We start from the raw sequence: 18,089 nt of genomic DNA on the forward strand, positions 1-18,089 counted from the left end.
TTATCATTGTGTGAATTGTGCAGACTGCCTCAGTTATATTTAAACTTAGAAAATTATTTAGCCACCTTCAATTCTTATTGAACTTGCAGGGGTGTATCTATTGGTCGAAGCGGAAACGTAAGGGACAGGTGCCCCCTCCAAGTCACTCCAGGTCTGAAGGCATGAATATGCACTGCTGCACCCAATAGGTTCTGCTTGGTACAATGGAAAAATGTATCTTTCTTTATCCAATAACTATTCATAACTCTAGACAATTGTACAGTACAAAACCACAATCTCCAGCAAATCAAATCTGCTATTATATAATTATTGAAGCCCATGGTGCATGCTGCAATCACCTAATTTGCTTAATGCATGAGATTTAAGACCCTTTCCACAAAGAACAAATGCCTAGCTTCTCCCCCTACACATAATGTTCCATCAAGAAACTCCCCAAGCACCCATGGATATACTAGACTTCTAAAAATTCTTTTTTTAACTCTGTGCCACAAAAATAAGAGCTGAACACATAATGTATTAGATGTCAAACCAAGGAGCCATTCACAACACATAAGCACCTCTAACAGAATGTACAAAAAAAAATAAAAAAAAAATGTTAGGGCTAGTTTAAATCATATACCAATACAATTAGGGAGACCATGTTGTGGCTTCAAAATATATATATATTATTAATTTACAATACTTACCATATGCTTTTCATCTGTATTTTTTACTTTTATTGTTAATTGAGCCAAAAGATAGTGCACACAATACTTAATTTACAATCTTAAAGTTTAGCAGTTACATAATTTGCATATATCCAAATTTGTTTAGCAACAAATACATTTTAAGTGTAAACTATGTCATTTTTGACCTTTTTGCCCACTTATTTGACATTAACCGATTACATAAATGGTGATTAGCATATGATTAGTATTATAAACTAAAAACATTTAGAAGTAAAATTCTTTAGTCTCCCTAAACTAAATGCTATAAACTATAAAGTTATAAAAAAGAATGGTTATTTAATGGGCAGTAAATGTTTTTTTGGCTGGAGATTTTGCTGATGTCTGGAAACCTGGCTGCTTAGATGCACAGGGGTGCCTGGCAAAGAGCACCCATTTTTGTCAAGTGCCATCCTAGCCAAAGAATGCAAAGAAGCAATTTTAGCCTAGTACAGTCTATGGTTTTGAAGAAATGAACCTCTACATGCCAATTTTCATAATTTGTTTCACTGTGGTATGTATGGAAATCGATGGCTATTCCTTAATGGGATATTGAATTTTTTTGCCAGTTAGCAGCTCTATCTTGTTAATGTTCTCCAATTTATAAAACCCTATTTAAATTTAACTTCCAACTTTCACTCTCCCTAAGATCAATCTTGAGGCACATGGTGGGGTATATAACTCTTAGGACTTTGCTTTTGGAATGTGCTTGCTTCGGCAGCACATATACTAAAATTGGAACGATACAGAGAAGATTAGCATGGCCCCTGCGCAAGGATGACACGCAAATTCGTGAAGCGTTCCATATTTTAGGTATATAGCTCTGGACAAATTAATTCGATTCCACTTAAGATACCTGCAGATAAAAAGTCAAGAAATTTTGCAAGCAAAGAACAAATCGACCAACTTTTTTATGACAAAATCAGTTCGACATGACATATCATTTTCAAATTCAATTCTTGTCTAAATTGTGCAGGTTGTCTCAGTACTTCTATTAAGTCTTAGAAAACAATTTTGCCACTTTCCATTCCTACTTCACTTGTTCTGTACTTAGGAGCAATTTTAATCTTGTACAGCCTATGGTTCCAAAAGAAATGAACCTCCACATGCTAATTTGCATAATTTATTTGACTGTGGTACGTATAGAAATTGGTGGCCTTTCCTTAATGGGATATTGAATTTTTTGCCAGTAAGTAGCTCTATCTTGTTTATTGTAAAGTGTTCTCCAGTCTTTGAAACCCCATCTGAATTTAACTTCCATCTTTTACTCTCCCTAAGATCAATCTTGAGGCACATGGTGGGGTATATAACTCTTAGGACTTTGCTTTTGGAATGTGCTTGCTTCGGCAGCACATATACTAAAATTGGAACGATACAGAGAAGATTAGCATGGCCCCTGCGCAAGGATGACACGCAAATTCGTGAAGCGTTCCATATTTTAGGTATATAGCTCTGGACAAATTAATTCTTTTCCACTTAATGATACCTGCAGATAAAAAGGTAAGAAGTTTTGCAAGCAAAGAACAAATCGACCAACTCTTGTATGATGTCATCAGTTAGACATGACTTATCATTGTGTGAATTGTGCAGACTGCCTCAGTTATATTTAAACTTAGAAAATTATTTAGCCACCTTCAATTCTTATTGAACTTGCAGGGGTGTATCTATTGGTCGAAGCGGAAACGTAAGGGACAGGTGCCCCCTCCAAGTCACTCCAGGTCTGAAGGCATGAATATGCACTGCTGCACCCAATAGGTTCTGCTTGGTACAATGGAAAAATGTATCTTTCTTTATCCAATAACTATTCATAACTCTAGACAATTGTACAGTACAAAACCACAATCTCCAGCAAATCAAATCTGCTATTATATAATTATTGAAGCCCATGGTGCATGCTGCAATCACCTAATTTGCTTAATGCATGAGATTTAAGACCCTTTCCACAAAGAACAAATGCCTAGCTTCTCCCCCTACACATAATGTTCCATCAAGAAACTCCCCAAGCACCCATGGATATACTAGACTTCTAAAAATTCTTTTTTTAACTCTGTGCCACAAAAATAAGAGCTGAACACATAATGTATTAGATGTCAAACCAAGGAGCCATTCACAACACATAAGCACCTCTAACAGAATGTACAAAAAAAAATAAAAAAAAAATGTTAGGGCTAGTTTAAATCATATACCAATACAATTAGGGAGACCATGTTGTGGCTTCAAAATATATATATATTATTAATTTACAATACTTACCATATGCTTTTCATCTGTATTTTTTACTTTTATTGTTAATTGAGCCAAAAGATAGTGCACACAATACTTAATTTACAATCTTAAAGTTTAGCAGTTACATAATTTGCATATATCCAAATTTGTTTAGCAACAAATACATTTTAAGTGTAAACTATGTCATTTTTGACCTTTTTGCCCACTTATTTGACATTAACCGATTACATAAATGGTGATTAGCATATGATTAGTATTATAAACTAAAAACATTTAGAAGTAAAATTCTTTAGTCTCCCTAAACTAAATGCTATAAACTATAAAGTTATAAAAAAGAATGGTTATTTAATGGGCAGTAAATGTTTTTTTGGCTGGAGATTTTGCTGATGTCTGGAAACCTGGCTGCTTAGATGCACAGGGGTGCCTGGCAAAGAGCACCCATTTTTGTCAAGTGCCATCCTAGCCAAAGAATGCAAAGAAGCAATTTTAGCCTAGTACAGTCTATGGTTTTGAAGAAATGAACCTCTACATGCCAATTTTCATAATTTGTTTCACTGTGGTATGTATGGAAATCGATGGCTATTCCTTAATGGGATATTGAATTTTTTTGCCAGTTAGCAGCTCTATCTTGTTAATGTTCTCCAATTTATAAAACCCTATTTAAATTTAACTTCCAACTTTCACTCTCCCTAAGATCAATCTTGAGGCACATGGTGGGGTATATAACTCTTAGGACTTTGCTTTTGGAATGTGCTTGCTTCGGCAGCACATATACTAAAATTGGAACGATACAGAGAAGATTAGCATGGCCCCTGCGCAAGGATGACACGCAAATTCGTGAAGCGTTCCATATTTTAGGTATATAGCTCTGGACAAATTAATTCTTTTCCACTTAATGATACCTGCAGATAAAAAGGTAAGAAGTTTTGCAAGCAAAGAACAAATCGACCAACTCTTGTATGATGTCATCAGTTAGACATGACTTATCATTGTGTGAATTGTGCAGACTGCCTCAGTTATATTTAAACTTAGAAAATTATTTAGCCACCTTCAATTCTTATTGAACTTGCAGGGGTGTATCTATTGGTCGAAGCGGAAACGTAAGGGACAGGTGCCCCCTCCAAGTCACTCCAGGTCTGAAGGCATGAATATGCACTGCTGCACCCAATAGGTTCTGCTTGGTACAATGGAAAAATGTATCTTTCTTTATCCAATAACTATTCATAACTCTAGACAATTGTACAGTACAAAACCACAATCTCCAGCAAATCAAATCTGCTATTATATAATTATTGAAGCCCATGGTGCATGCTGCAATCACCTAATTTGCTTAATGCATGAGATTTAAGACCCTTTCCACAAAGAACAAATGCCTAGCTTCTCCCCCTACACATAATGTTCCATCAAGAAACTCCCCAAGCACCCATGGATATACTAGACTTCTAAAAATTCTTTTTTTAACTCTGTGCCACAAAAATAAGAGCTGAACACATAATGTATTAGATGTCAAACCAAGGAGCCATTCACAACACATAAGCACCTCTAACAGAATGTACAAAAAAAAATAAAAAAAAAATGTTAGGGCTAGTTTAAATCATATACCAATACAATTAGGGAGACCATGTTGTGGCTTCAAAATATATATATATTATTAATTTACAATACTTACCATATGCTTTTCATCTGTATTTTTTACTTTTATTGTTAATTGAGCCAAAAGATAGTGCACACAATACTTAATTTACAATCTTAAAGTTTAGCAGTTACATAATTTGCATATATCCAAATTTGTTTAGCAACAAATACATTTTAAGTGTAAACTATGTCATTTTTGACCTTTTTGCCCACTTATTTGACATTAACCGATTACATAAATGGTGATTAGCATATGATTAGTATTATAAACTAAAAACATTTAGAAGTAAAATTCTTTAGTCTCCCTAAACTAAATGCTATAAACTATAAAGTTATAAAAAAGAATGGTTATTTAATGGGCAGTAAATGTTTTTTTGGCTGGAGATTTTGCTGATGTCTGGAAACCTGGCTGCTTAGATGCACAGGGGTGCCTGGCAAAGAGCACCCATTTTTGTCAAGTGCCATCCTAGCCAAAGAATGCAAAGAAGCAATTTTAGCCTAGTACAGTCTATGGTTTTGAAGAAATGAACCTCTACATGCCAATTTTCATAATTTGTTTCACTGTGGTATGTATGGAAATCGATGGCTATTCCTTAATGGGATATTGAATTTTTTTGCCAGTTAGCAGCTCTATCTTGTTAATGTTCTCCAATTTATAAAACCCTATTTAAATTTAACTTCCAACTTTCACTCTCCCTAAGATCAATCTTGAGGCACATGGTGGGGTATATAACTCTTAGGACTTTGCTTTTGGAATGTGCTTGCTTCGGCAGCACATATACTAAAATTGGAACGATACAGAGAAGATTAGCATGGCCCCTGCGCAAGGATGACACGCAAATTCGTGAAGCGTTCCATATTTTAGGTATATAGCTCTGGACAAATTAATTCTTTTCCACTTAATGATACCTGCAGATAAAAAGGTAAGAAGTTTTGCAAGCAAAGAACAAATCGACCAACTCTTGTATGATGTCATCAGTTAGACATGACTTATCATTGTGTGAATTGTGCAGACTGCCTCAGTTATATTTAAACTTAGAAAATTATTTAGCCACCTTCAATTCTTATTGAACTTGCAGGGGTGTATCTATTGGTCGAAGCGGAAACGTAAGGGACAGGTGCCCCCTCCAAGTCACTCCAGGTCTGAAGGCATGAATATGCACTGCTGCACCCAATAGGTTCTGCTTGGTACAATGGAAAAATGTATCTTTCTTTATCCAATAACTATTCATAACTCTAGACAATTGTACAGTACAAAACCACAATCTCCAGCAAATCAAATCTGCTATTATATAATTATTGAAGCCCATGGTGCATGCTGCAATCACCTAATTTGCTTAATGCATGAGATTTAAGACCCTTTCCACAAAGAACAAATGCCTAGCTTCTCCCCCTACACATAATGTTCCATCAAGAAACTCCCCAAGCACCCATGGATATACTAGACTTCTAAAAATTCTTTTTTTAACTCTGTGCCACAAAAATAAGAGCTGAACACATAATGTATTAGATGTCAAACCAAGGAGCCATTCACAACACATAAGCACCTCTAACAGAATGTACAAAAAAAAATAAAAAAAAAATGTTAGGGCTAGTTTAAATCATATACCAATACAATTAGGGAGACCATGTTGTGGCTTCAAAATATATATATATTATTAATTTACAATACTTACCATATGCTTTTCATCTGTATTTTTTACTTTTATTGTTAATTGAGCCAAAAGATAGTGCACACAATACTTAATTTACAATCTTAAAGTTTAGCAGTTACATAATTTGCATATATCCAAATTTGTTTAGCAACAAATACATTTTAAGTGTAAACTATGTCATTTTTGACCTTTTTGCCCACTTATTTGACATTAACCGATTACATAAATGGTGATTAGCATATGATTAGTATTATAAACTAAAAACATTTAGAAGTAAAATTCTTTAGTCTCCCTAAACTAAATGCTATAAACTATAAAGTTATAAAAAAGAATGGTTATTTAATGGGCAGTAAATGTTTTTTTGGCTGGAGATTTTGCTGATGTCTGGAAACCTGGCTGCTTAGATGCACAGGGGTGCCTGGCAAAGAGCACCCATTTTTGTCAAGTGCCATCCTAGCCAAAGAATGCAAAGAAGCAATTTTAGCCTAGTACAGTCTATGGTTTTGAAGAAATGAACCTCTACATGCCAATTTTCATAATTTGTTTCACTGTGGTATGTATGGAAATCGATGGCTATTCCTTAATGGGATATTGAATTTTTTTGCCAGTTAGCAGCTCTATCTTGTTAATGTTCTCCAATTTATAAAACCCTATTTAAATTTAACTTCCAACTTTCACTCTCCCTAAGATCAATCTTGAGGCACATGGTGGGGTATATAACTCTTAGGACTTTGCTTTTGGAATGTGCTTGCTTCGGCAGCACATATACTAAAATTGGAACGATACAGAGAAGATTAGCATGGCCCCTGCGCAAGGATGACACGCAAATTCGTGAAGCGTTCCATATTTTAGGTATATAGCTCTGGACAAATTAATTCTTTTCCACTTAATGATACCTGCAGATAAAAAGGTAAGAAGTTTTGCAAGCAAAGAACAAATCGACCAACTCTTGTATGATGTCATCAGTTAGACATGACTTATCATTGTGTGAATTGTGCAGACTGCCTCAGTTATATTTAAACTTAGAAAATTATTTAGCCACCTTCAATTCTTATTGAACTTGCAGGGGTGTATCTATTGGTCGAAGCGGAAACGTAAGGGACAGGTGCCCCCTCCAAGTCACTCCAGGTCTGAAGGCATGAATATGCACTGCTGCACCCAATAGGTTCTGCTTGGTACAATGGAAAAATGTATCTTTCTTTATCCAATAACTATTCATAACTCTAGACAATTGTACAGTACAAAACCACAATCTCCAGCAAATCAAATCTGCTATTATATAATTATTGAAGCCCATGGTGCATGCTGCAATCACCTAATTTGCTTAATGCATGAGATTTAAGACCCTTTCCACAAAGAACAAATGCCTAGCTTCTCCCCCTACACATAATGTTCCATCAAGAAACTCCCCAAGCACCCATGGATATACTAGACTTCTAAAAATTCTTTTTTTAACTTTGTGCCACAAAAATAAGAGCTGAACACATAATGTATTAGATGTCAAACCAAGGAGCCATTCACAACACATAAGCACCTCTAACAGAATGTACAAAAAAAAAAAAAAAAAAAAAAAAATTTTAGGGCTAGTTTAAATCATATACCAATACAATTAGGGAGACCATGTTGTGGCTTCAAAATATATATATATTATTAATTTACAATACTTACCATATGCTTTTCATCTGTATTTTTTACTTTTATTGTTAATTGAGCCAAAAGATAGTGCACACAATACTTAATTTACAATCTTAAAGTTTAGCAGTTACATAATTTGCATATATCCAAATTTGTTTAGCAACAAATACATTTTAAGTGTAAACTATGTCATTTTTGACCTTTTTGCCCACTTATTTGACATTAACCGATTACATAAATGGTGATTAGCATATGATTAGTATTATAAACTAAAAACATTTAGAAGTAAAATTCTTTAGTCTCCCTAAACTAAATGCTATAAACTATAAAGTTATAAAAAAGAATGGTTATTTAATGGGCAGTAAATGTTTTTTTGGCTGGAGATTTTGCTGATGTCTGGAAACCTGGCTGCTTAGATGCACAGGGGTGCCTGGCAAAGAGCACCCATTTTTGTCAAGTGCCATCCTAGCCAAAGAATGCAAAGAAGCAATTTTAGCCTAGTACAGTCTATGGTTTTGAAGAAATGAACCTCTACATGCCAATTTTCATAATTTGTTTCACTGTGGTATGTATGGAAATCGATGGCTATTCCTTAATGGGATATTGAATTTTTTTTGCCAGTTAGCAGCTCTATCTTGTTAATGTTCTCCAGTTTATAAAACCCTATTTAAATTTAACTTCCAACTTTCACTCTCCCTAAGATCAATCTTGAGGCACATGGTGGGGTATATAACTCTTAGGACTTTGCTTTTGGAATGTGCTTGCTTCGGCAGCACATATACTAAAATTGGAACGATACAGAGAAGATTAGCATGGCCCCTGCGCAAGGATGACACGCAAATTCGTGAAGCGTTCCATATTTTAGGTATATAGCTCTGGACAAATTAATTCGATTCCACTTAAGATACCTGCAGATAAAAAGTCAAGAAATTTTGCAAGCAAAGAACAAATCGACCAACTTTTTTATGACAAAATCAGTTCGACATGACATATCATTTTCAAATTCAATTCTTGTCTAAATTGTGCAGGTTGTCTCAGTACTTCTATTAAGTCTTAGAAAACAATTTTGCCACTTTCCATTCCTACTTCACTTGTTCTGTACTTAGGAGCAATTTTAATCTTGTACAGCCTATGGTTCCAAAAGAAATGAACCTCCACATGCTAATTTGCATAATTTATTTGACTGTGGTACGTATAGAAATTGGTGGCCTTTCCTTAATGGGATATTGAATTTTTTGCCAGTAAGTAGCTCTATCTTGTTTATTGTAAAGTGTTCTCCAGTCTTTGAAACCCCATCTGAATTTAACTTCCATCTTTTACTCTCCCTAAGATCAATCTTGAGGCACATGGTGGGGTATATAACTCTTAGGACTTTGCTTTTGGAATGTGCTTGCTTCGGCAGCACATATACTAAAATTGGAACGATACAGAGAAGATTAGCATGGCCCCTGCGCAAGGATGACACGCAAATTCGTGAAGCGTTCCATATTTTAGGTATATAGCTCTGGACAAATTAATTCTTTTCCACTTAATGATACCTGCAGATAAAAAGGTAAGAAGTTTTGCAAGCAAAGAACAAATCGACCAACTCTTGTATGATGTCATCAGTTAGACATGACTTATCATTGTGTGAATTGTGCAGACTGCCTCAGTTATATTTAAACTTAGAAAATTATTTAGCCACCTTCAATTCTTATTGAACTTGCAGGGGTGTATCTATTGGTCGAAGCGGAAACGTAAGGGACAGGTGCCCCCTCCAAGTCACTCCAGGTCTGAAGGCATGAATATGCACTGCTGCACCCAATAGGTTCTGCTTGGTACAATGGAAAAATGTATCTTTCTTTATCCAATAACTATTCATAACTCTAGACAATTGTACAGTACAAAACCACAATCTCCAGCAAATCAAATCTGCTATTATATAATTATTGAAGCCCATGGTGCATGCTGCAATCACCTAATTTGCTTAATGCATGAGATTTAAGACCCTTTCCACAAAGAACAAATGCCTAGCTTCTCCCCCTACACATAATGTTCCATCAAGAAACTCCCCAAGCACCCATGGATATACTAGACTTCTAAAAATTCTTTTTTTAACTCTGTGCCACAAAAATAAGAGCTGAACACATAATGTATTAGATGTCAAACCAAGGAGCCATTCACAACACATAAGCACCTCTAACAGAATGTACAAAAAAAAATAAAAAAAAAATGTTAGGGCTAGTTTAAATCATATACCAATACAATTAGGGAGACCATGTTGTGGCTTCAAAATATATATATATTATTAATTTACAATACTTACCATATGCTTTTCATCTGTATTTTTTACTTTTATTGTTAATTGAGCCAAAAGATAGTGCACACAATACTTAATTTACAATCTTAAAGTTTAGCAGTTACATAATTTGCATATATCCAAATTTGTTTAGCAACAAATACATTTTAAGTGTAAACTATGTCATTTTTGACCTTTTTGCCCACTTATTTGACATTAACCGATTACATAAATGGTGATTAGCATATGATTAGTATTATAAACTAAAAACATTTAGAAGTAAAATTCTTTAGTCTCCCTAAACTAAATGCTATAAACTATAAAGTTATAAAAAAGAATGGTTATTTAATGGGCAGTAAATGTTTTTTTGGCTGGAGATTTTGCTGATGTCTGGAAACCTGGCTGCTTAGATGCACAGGGGTGCCTGGCAAAGAGCACCCATTTTTGTCAAGTGCCATCCTAGCCAAAGAATGCAAAGAAGCAATTTTAGCCTAGTACAGTCTATGGTTTTGAAGAAATGAACCTCTACATGCCAATTTTCATAATTTGTTTCACTGTGGTATGTATGGAAATCGATGGCTATTCCTTAATGGGATATTGAATTTTTTTTGCCAGTTAGCAGCTCTATCTTGTTAATGTTCTCCAGTTTATAAAACCCTATTTAAATTTAACTTCCAACTTTCACTCTCCCTAAGATCAATCTTGAGGCACATGGTGGGGTATATAACTCTTAGGACTTTGCTTTTGGAATGTGCTTGCTTCGGCAGCACATATACTAAAATTGGAACGATACAGAGAAGATTAGCATGGCCCCTGCGCAAGGATGACACGCAAATTCGTGAAGCGTTCCATATTTTAGGTATATAGCTCTGGACAAATTAATTCGATTCCACTTAAGATACCTGCAGATAAAAAGTCAAGAAATTTTGCAAGCAAAGAACAAATCGACCAACTTTTTTATGACAAAATCAGTTCGACATGACATATCATTTTCAAATTCAATTCTTGTCTAAATTGTGCAGGTTGTCTCAGTACTTCTATTAAGTCTTAGAAAACAATTTTGCCACTTTCCATTCCTACTTCACTTGTTCTGTACTTAGGAGCAATTTTAATCTTGTACAGCCTATGGTTCCAAAAGAAATGAACCTCCACATGCTAATTTGCATAATTTATTTGACTGTGGTACGTATAGAAATTGGTGGCCTTTCCTTAATGGGATATTGAATTTTTTGCCAGTAAGTAGCTCTATCTTGTTTATTGTAAAGTGTTCTCCAGTCTTTGAAACCCCATCTGAATTTAACTTCCATCTTTTACTCTCCCTAAGATCAATCTTGAGGCACATGGTGGGGTATATATATCTTAGGACTTTGCTTTTGGAATGTGCTTGCTTCGGCAGCACATATACTAAAATTGGAACGATACAGAGAAGATTAGCATGGCCCCTGCGCAAGGATGACACGCAAATTCGTGAAGCGTTCCATATTTTAGGTATATAGCTCTGGACAAATTAATTCTTTTCCACTTAATGATACCTGCAGATAAAAAGGTAAGAAGTTTTGCAAGCAAAGAACAAATCGACCAACTCTTGTATGATGTCATCAGTTAGACATGACTTATCATTGTGTGAATTGTGCAGACTGCCTCAGTTATATTTAAACTTAGAAAATTATTTAGCCACCTTCAATTCTTATTGAACTTGCAGGGGTGTATCTATTGGTCGAAGCGGAAACGTAAGGGACAGGTGCCCCCTCCAAGTCACTCCAGGTCTGAAGGCATGAATATGCACTGCTGCACCCAATAGGTTCTGCTTGGTACAATGGAAAAATGTATCTTTCTTTATCCAATAACTATTCATAACTCTAGACAATTGTACAGTACAAAACCACAATCTCCAGCAAATCAAATCTGCTATTATATAATTATTGAAGCCCATGGTGCATGCTGCAATCACCTAATTTGCTTAATGCATGAGATTTAAGACCCTTTCCACAAAGAACAAATGCCTAGCTTCTCCCCCTACACATAATGTTCCATCAAGAAACTCCCCAAGCACCCATGGATATACTAGACTTCTAAAAATTCTTTTTTTAACTCTGTGCCACAAAAATAAGAGCTGAACACATAATGTATTAGATGTCAAACCAAGGAGCCATTCACAACACATAAGCACCTCTAACAGAATGTACAAAAAAAAAAAAAAAAAAAAAAAAAAATGTTAGGGCTAGTTTAAATCATATACCAATACAATTAGGGAGACCATGTTGTGGCTTCAAAATATATATATATTATTAATTTACAATACTTACCATATGCTTTTCATCTGTATTTTTTACTTTTATTGTTAATTGAGCCAAAAGATAGTGCACACAATACTTAATTTACAATCTTAAAGTTTAGCAGTTACATAATTTGCATATATCCAAATTTGTTTAGCAACAAATACATTTTAAGTGTAAACTATGTCATTTTTGACCTTTTTGCCCACTTATTTGACATTAACCGATTACATAAATGGTGATTAGCATATGATTAGTATTATAAACTAAAAACATTTAGAAGTAAAATTCTTTAGTCTCCCTAAACTAAATGCTATAAACTATAAAGTTATAAAAAAGAATGGTTATTTAATGGGCAGTAAATGTTTTTTTGGCTGGAGATTTTGCTGATGTCTGGAAACCTGGCTGCTTAGATGCACAGGGGTGCCTGGCAAAGAGCACCCATTTTTGTCAAGTGCCATCCTAGCCAAAGAATGCAAAGAAGCAATTTTAGCCTAGTACAGTCTATGGTTTTGAAGAAATGAACCTCTACATGCCAATTTTCATAATTTGTTTCACTGTGGTATGTATGGAAATCGATGGCTATTCCTTAATGGGATATTGAATTTTTTTGCCAGTTAGCAGCTCTATCTTGTTAATGTTCTCCAATTTATAAAACCCTATTTAAATTTAACTTCCAACTTTCACTCTCCCTAAGATCAATCTTGAGGCACATGGTGGGGTATATAACTCTTAGGACTTTGCTTTTGGAATGTGCTTGCTTCGGCAGCACATATACTAAAATTGGAACGATACAGAGAAGATTAGCATGGCCCCTGCGCAAGGATGACACGCAAATTCGTGAAGCGTTCCATATTTTAGGTATATAGCTCTGGACAAATTAATTCTTTTCCACTTAATGATACCTGCAGATAAAAAGGTAAGAAGTTTTGCAAGCAAAGAACAAATCGACCAACTCTTGTATGATGTCATCAGTTAGACATGACTTATCATTGTGTGAATTGTGCAGACTGCCTCAGTTATATTTAAACTTAGAAAATTATTTAGCCACCTTCAATTCTTATTGAACTTGCAGGGGTGTATCTATTGGTCGAAGCGGAAACGTAAGGGACAGGTGCCCCCTCCAAGTCACTCCAGGTCTGAAGGCATGAATATGCACTGCTGCACCCAATAGGTTCTGCTTGGTACAATGGAAAAATGTATCTTTCTTTATCCAATAACTATTCATAACTCTAGACAATTGTACAGTACAAAACCACAATCTCCAGCAAATCAAATCTGCTATTATATAATTATTGAAGCCCATGGTGCATGCTGCAATCACCTAATTTGCTTAATGCATGAGATTTAAGACCCTTTCCACAAAGAACAAATGCCTAGCTTCTCCCCCTACACATAATGTTCCATCAAGAAACTCCCCAAGCACCCATGGATATACTAGACTTCTAAAAATTCTTTTTTTAACTTTGTGCCACAAAAATAAGAGCTGAACACATAATGTATTAGATGTCAAACCAAGGAGCCATTCACAACACATAAGCACCTCTAACAGAATGTACAAAAAAAAAAAAAAAAAAAAAAAAATTTTAGGGCTAGTTTAAATCATATACCAATACAATTAGGGAGACCAAGTTGTGGCTTCAAAATATATATATATTATTAATTTACAATACTTACCATATGCTTTTCATCTGTATTTTTTACTTTTATTGTTAATTGAGCCAAAAGATAGTGCACACAATACTTAATTTACAATCTTAAAGTTTAGCAGTTACATAATTTGCATATATCCAAATTTGTTTAGCAACAAATACATTTTAAGTGTAAACTATGTCATTTTTGACCTTTTTGCCCACTTATTTGACATTAACCGATTACATAAATGGTGATTAGCATATGATTAGTATTATAAACTAAAAACATTTAGAAGTAAAATTCTTTAGTCTCCCTAAACTAAATGCTATAAACTATAAAGTTATAAAAAAGAATGGTTATTTAATGGGCAGTAAATGTTTTTTTGGCTGGAGATTTTGCTGATGTCTGGAAACCTGGCTGCTTAGATGCACAGGGGTGCCTGGCAAAGAGCACCCATTTTTGTCAAGTGCCATCCTAGCCAAAGAATGCAAAGAAGCAATTTTAGCCTAGTACAGTCTATGGTTTTGAAGAAATGAACCTCTACATGCCAATTTTCATAATTTGTTTCACTGTGGTATGTATGGAAATCGATGGCTATTCCTTAATGGGATATTGAATTTTTTTTGCCAGTTAGCAGCTCTATCTTGTTAATGTTCTCCAGTTTATAAAACCCTATTTAAATTTAACTTCCAACTTTCACTCTCCCTAAGATCAATCTTGAGGCACATGGTGGGGTATATAACTCTTAGGACTTTGCTTTTGGAATGTGCTTGCTTCGGCAGCACATATACTAAAATTGGAACGATACAGAGAAGATTAGCATGGCCCCTGCGCAAGGATGACACGCAAATTCGTGAAGCGTTCCATATTTTAGGTATATAGCTCTGGACAAATTAATTCGATTCCACTTAAGATACCTGCAGATAAAAAGTCAAGAAATTTTGCAAGCAAAGAACAAATCGACCAACTTTTTTATGACAAAATCAGTTCGACATGACATATCATTTTCAAATTCAATTCTTGTCTAAATTGTGCAGGTTGTCTCAGTACTTCTATTAAGTCTTAGAAAACAATTTTGCCACTTTCCATTCCTACTTCACTTGTTCTGTACTTAGGAGCAATTTTAATCTTGTACAGCCTATGGTTCCAAAAGAAATGAACCTCCACATGCTAATTTGCATAATTTATTTGACTGTGGTACGTATAGAAATTGGTGGCCTTTCCTTAATGGGATATTGAATTTTTTGCCAGTAAGTAGCTCTATCTTGTTTATTGTAAAGTGTTCTCCAGTCTTTGAAACCCCATCTGAATTTAACTTCCATCTTTTACTCTCCCTAAGATCAATCTTGAGGCACATGGTGGGGTATATAACTCTTAGGACTTTGCTTTTGGAATGTGCTTGCTTCGGCAGCACATATACTAAAATTGGAACGATACAGAGAAGATTAGCATGGCCCCTGCGCAAGGATGACACGCAAATTCGTGAAGCGTTCCATATTTTAGGTATATAGCTCTGGACAAATTAATTCTTTTCCACTTAATGATACCTGCAGATAAAAAGGTAAGAAGTTTTGCAAGCAAAGAACAAATCGACCAACTCTTGTATGATGTCATCAGTTAGACATGACTTATCATTGTGTGAATTGTGCAGACTGCCTCAGTTATATTTAAACTTAGAAAATTATTTAGCCACCTTCAATTCTTATTGAACTTGCAGGGGTGTATCTATTGGTCGAAGCGGAAACGTAAGGGACAGGTGCCCCCTCCAAGTCACTCCAGGTCTGAAGGCATGAATATGCACTGCTGCACCCAATAGGTTCTGCTTGGTACAATGGAAAAATGTATCTTTCTTTATCCAATAACTATTCATAACTCTAGACAATTGTACAGTACAAAACCACAATCTCCAGCAAATCAAATCTGCTATTATATAATTATTGAAGCCCATGGTGCATGCTGCAATCACCTAATTTGCTTAATGCATGAGATTTAAGACCCTTTCCACAAAGAACAAATGCCTAGCTTCTCCCCCTACACATAATGTTCCATCAAGAAACTCCCCAAGCACCCATGGATATACTAGACTTCTAAAAATTCTTTTTTTAACTCTGTGCCACAAAAATAAGAGCTGAACACATAATGTATTAGATGTCAAACCAAGGAGCCATTCACAACACATAAGCACCTCTAACAGAATGTACAAAAAAAAATAAAAAAAAAATGTTAGGGCTAGTTTAAATCATATACCAATACAATTAGGGAGACCATGTTGTGGCTTCAAAATATATATATATTATTAATTTACAATACTTACCATATGCTTTTCATCTGTATTTTTTACTTTTATTGTTAATTGAGCCAAAAGATAGTGCACACAATACTTAATTTACAATCTTAAAGTTTAGCAGTTACATAATTTGCATATATCCAAATTTGTTTAGCAACAAATACATTTTAAGTGTAAACTATGTCATTTTTGACCTTTTTGCCCACTTATTTGACATTAACCGATTACATAAATGGTGATTAGCATATGATTAGTATTATAAACTAAAAACATTTAGAAGTAAAATTCTTTAGTCTCCCTAAACTAAATGCTATAAACTATAAAGTTATAAAAAAGAATGGTTATTTAATGGGCAGTAAATGTTTTTTTGGCTGGAGATTTTGCTGATGTCTGGAAACCTGGCTGCTTAGATGCACAGGGGTGCCTGGCAAAGAGCACCCATTTTTGTCAAGTGCCATCCTAGCCAAAGAATGCAAAGAAGCAATTTTAGCCTAGTACAGTCTATGGTTTTGAAGAAATGAACCTCTACATGCCAATTTTCATAATTTGTTTCACTGTGGTATGTATGGAAATCGATGGCTATTCCTTAATGGGATATTGAATTTTTTTTGCCAGTTAGCAGCTCTATCTTGTTAATGTTCTCCAGTTTATAAAACCCTATTTAAATTTAACTTCCAACTTTCACTCTCCCTAAGATCAATCTTGAGGCACATGGTGGGGTATATAACTCTTAGGACTTTGCTTTTGGAATGTGCTTGCTTCGGCAGCACATATACTAAAATTGGAACGATACAGAGAAGATTAGCATGGCCCCTGCGCAAGGATGACACGCAAATTCGTGAAGCGTTCCATATTTTAGGTATATAGCTCTGGACAAATTAATTCGATTCCACTTAAGATACCTGCAGATAAAAAGTCAAGAAATTTTGCAAGCAAAGAACAAATCGACCAACTTTTTTATGACAAAATCAGTTCGACATGACATATCATTTTCAAATTCAATTCTTGTCTAAATTGTGCAGGTTGTCTCAGTACTTCTATTAAGTCTTAGAAAACAATTTTGCCACTTTCCATTCCTACTTCACTTGTTCTGTACTTAGGAGCAATTTTAATCTTGTACAGCCTATGGTTCCAAAAGAAATGAACCTCCACATGCTAATTTGCATAATTTATTTGACTGTGGTACGTATAGAAATTGGTGGCCTTTCCTTAATGGGATATTGAATTTTTTGCCAGTAAGTAGCTCTATCTTGTTTATTGTAAAGTGTTCTCCAGTCTTTGAAACCCCATCTGAATTTAACTTCCATCTTTTACTCTCCCTAAGATCAATCTTGAGGCACATGGTGGGGTATATATATCTTAGGACTTTGCTTTTGGAATGTGCTTGCTTCGGCAGCACATATACTAAAATTGGAACGATACAGAGAAGATTAGCATGGCCCCTGCGCAAGGATGACACGCAAATTCGTGAAGCGTTCCATATTTTAGGTATATAGCTCTGGACAAATTAATTCTTTTCCACTTAATGATACCTGCAGATAAAAAGGTAAGAAGTTTTGCAAGCAAAGAACAAATCGACCAACTCTTGTATGATGTCATCAGTTAGACATGACTTATCATTGTGTGAATTGTGCAGACTGCCTCAGTTATATTTAAACTTAGAAAATTATTTAGCCACCTTCAATTCTTATTGAACTTGCAGGGGTGTATCTATTGGTCGAAGCGGAAACGTAAGGGACAGGTGCCCCCTCCAAGTCA

At 35.0% G+C, this 18,089-nt stretch overlaps 14 non-coding genes across 14 annotated transcripts; all 14 read left to right on the forward strand.

The window, feature by feature from the left end:
- Positions 1-1,409: 1,409 nt before the first annotated feature.
- LOC148514156 (U6 spliceosomal RNA) lies at positions 1,410-1,516 on the forward strand. The gene has a single exon (XR_015879670.1). It is a non-coding gene; the product is annotated as a U6 spliceosomal RNA (small nuclear RNA).
- Positions 1,517-2,038: 522 nt separating this feature from the next.
- On the forward strand, positions 2,039-2,145 carry LOC148514157 (U6 spliceosomal RNA). The gene has a single exon (XR_015879672.1). It is a non-coding gene; the product is annotated as a U6 spliceosomal RNA (small nuclear RNA).
- Positions 2,146-3,680: 1,535 nt separating this feature from the next.
- LOC148514158 (U6 spliceosomal RNA) lies at positions 3,681-3,787 on the forward strand. The gene has a single exon (XR_015879673.1). It is a non-coding gene; the product is annotated as a U6 spliceosomal RNA (small nuclear RNA).
- A 1,535-nt stretch (positions 3,788-5,322) lies between these two features.
- Positions 5,323-5,429, forward strand: LOC148514159 (U6 spliceosomal RNA). The gene has a single exon (XR_015879674.1). It is a non-coding gene; the product is annotated as a U6 spliceosomal RNA (small nuclear RNA).
- Positions 5,430-6,964: 1,535 nt separating this feature from the next.
- Positions 6,965-7,071, forward strand: LOC148514160 (U6 spliceosomal RNA). Its single transcript, XR_015879675.1, has one exon. It is a non-coding gene; the product is annotated as a U6 spliceosomal RNA (small nuclear RNA).
- A 1,541-nt stretch (positions 7,072-8,612) lies between these two features.
- Positions 8,613-8,719, forward strand: LOC148514161 (U6 spliceosomal RNA). Its single transcript, XR_015879676.1, has one exon. It is a non-coding gene; the product is annotated as a U6 spliceosomal RNA (small nuclear RNA).
- A 522-nt stretch (positions 8,720-9,241) lies between these two features.
- Positions 9,242-9,348, forward strand: LOC148514162 (U6 spliceosomal RNA). The gene has a single exon (XR_015879677.1). It is a non-coding gene; the product is annotated as a U6 spliceosomal RNA (small nuclear RNA).
- A 1,536-nt stretch (positions 9,349-10,884) lies between these two features.
- Positions 10,885-10,991, forward strand: LOC148514163 (U6 spliceosomal RNA). The gene has a single exon (XR_015879678.1). It is a non-coding gene; the product is annotated as a U6 spliceosomal RNA (small nuclear RNA).
- A 522-nt stretch (positions 10,992-11,513) lies between these two features.
- On the forward strand, positions 11,514-11,620 carry LOC148514164 (U6 spliceosomal RNA). The gene has a single exon (XR_015879679.1). It is a non-coding gene; the product is annotated as a U6 spliceosomal RNA (small nuclear RNA).
- A 1,542-nt stretch (positions 11,621-13,162) lies between these two features.
- LOC148514165 (U6 spliceosomal RNA) lies at positions 13,163-13,269 on the forward strand. The gene has a single exon (XR_015879680.1). It is a non-coding gene; the product is annotated as a U6 spliceosomal RNA (small nuclear RNA).
- A 1,541-nt stretch (positions 13,270-14,810) lies between these two features.
- On the forward strand, positions 14,811-14,917 carry LOC148514166 (U6 spliceosomal RNA). The gene has a single exon (XR_015879681.1). It is a non-coding gene; the product is annotated as a U6 spliceosomal RNA (small nuclear RNA).
- A 522-nt stretch (positions 14,918-15,439) lies between these two features.
- LOC148514167 (U6 spliceosomal RNA) lies at positions 15,440-15,546 on the forward strand. The gene has a single exon (XR_015879683.1). It is a non-coding gene; the product is annotated as a U6 spliceosomal RNA (small nuclear RNA).
- A 1,536-nt stretch (positions 15,547-17,082) lies between these two features.
- Positions 17,083-17,189, forward strand: LOC148514168 (U6 spliceosomal RNA). The gene has a single exon (XR_015879684.1). It is a non-coding gene; the product is annotated as a U6 spliceosomal RNA (small nuclear RNA).
- A 522-nt stretch (positions 17,190-17,711) lies between these two features.
- Positions 17,712-17,818, forward strand: LOC148514169 (U6 spliceosomal RNA). Its single transcript, XR_015879685.1, has one exon. It is a non-coding gene; the product is annotated as a U6 spliceosomal RNA (small nuclear RNA).
- The last annotated feature ends 271 nt before the right edge of the window (positions 17,819-18,089 follow it).

Source organism: Taudactylus pleione, unplaced genomic scaffold (genome assembly GCF_031769625.1).
Source record: "Taudactylus pleione unplaced genomic scaffold, aTauple2 ptg000262l, whole genome shotgun sequence".
Taxonomy (NCBI): Eukaryota; Metazoa; Chordata; class Amphibia; order Anura; family Myobatrachidae; genus Taudactylus; species Taudactylus pleione.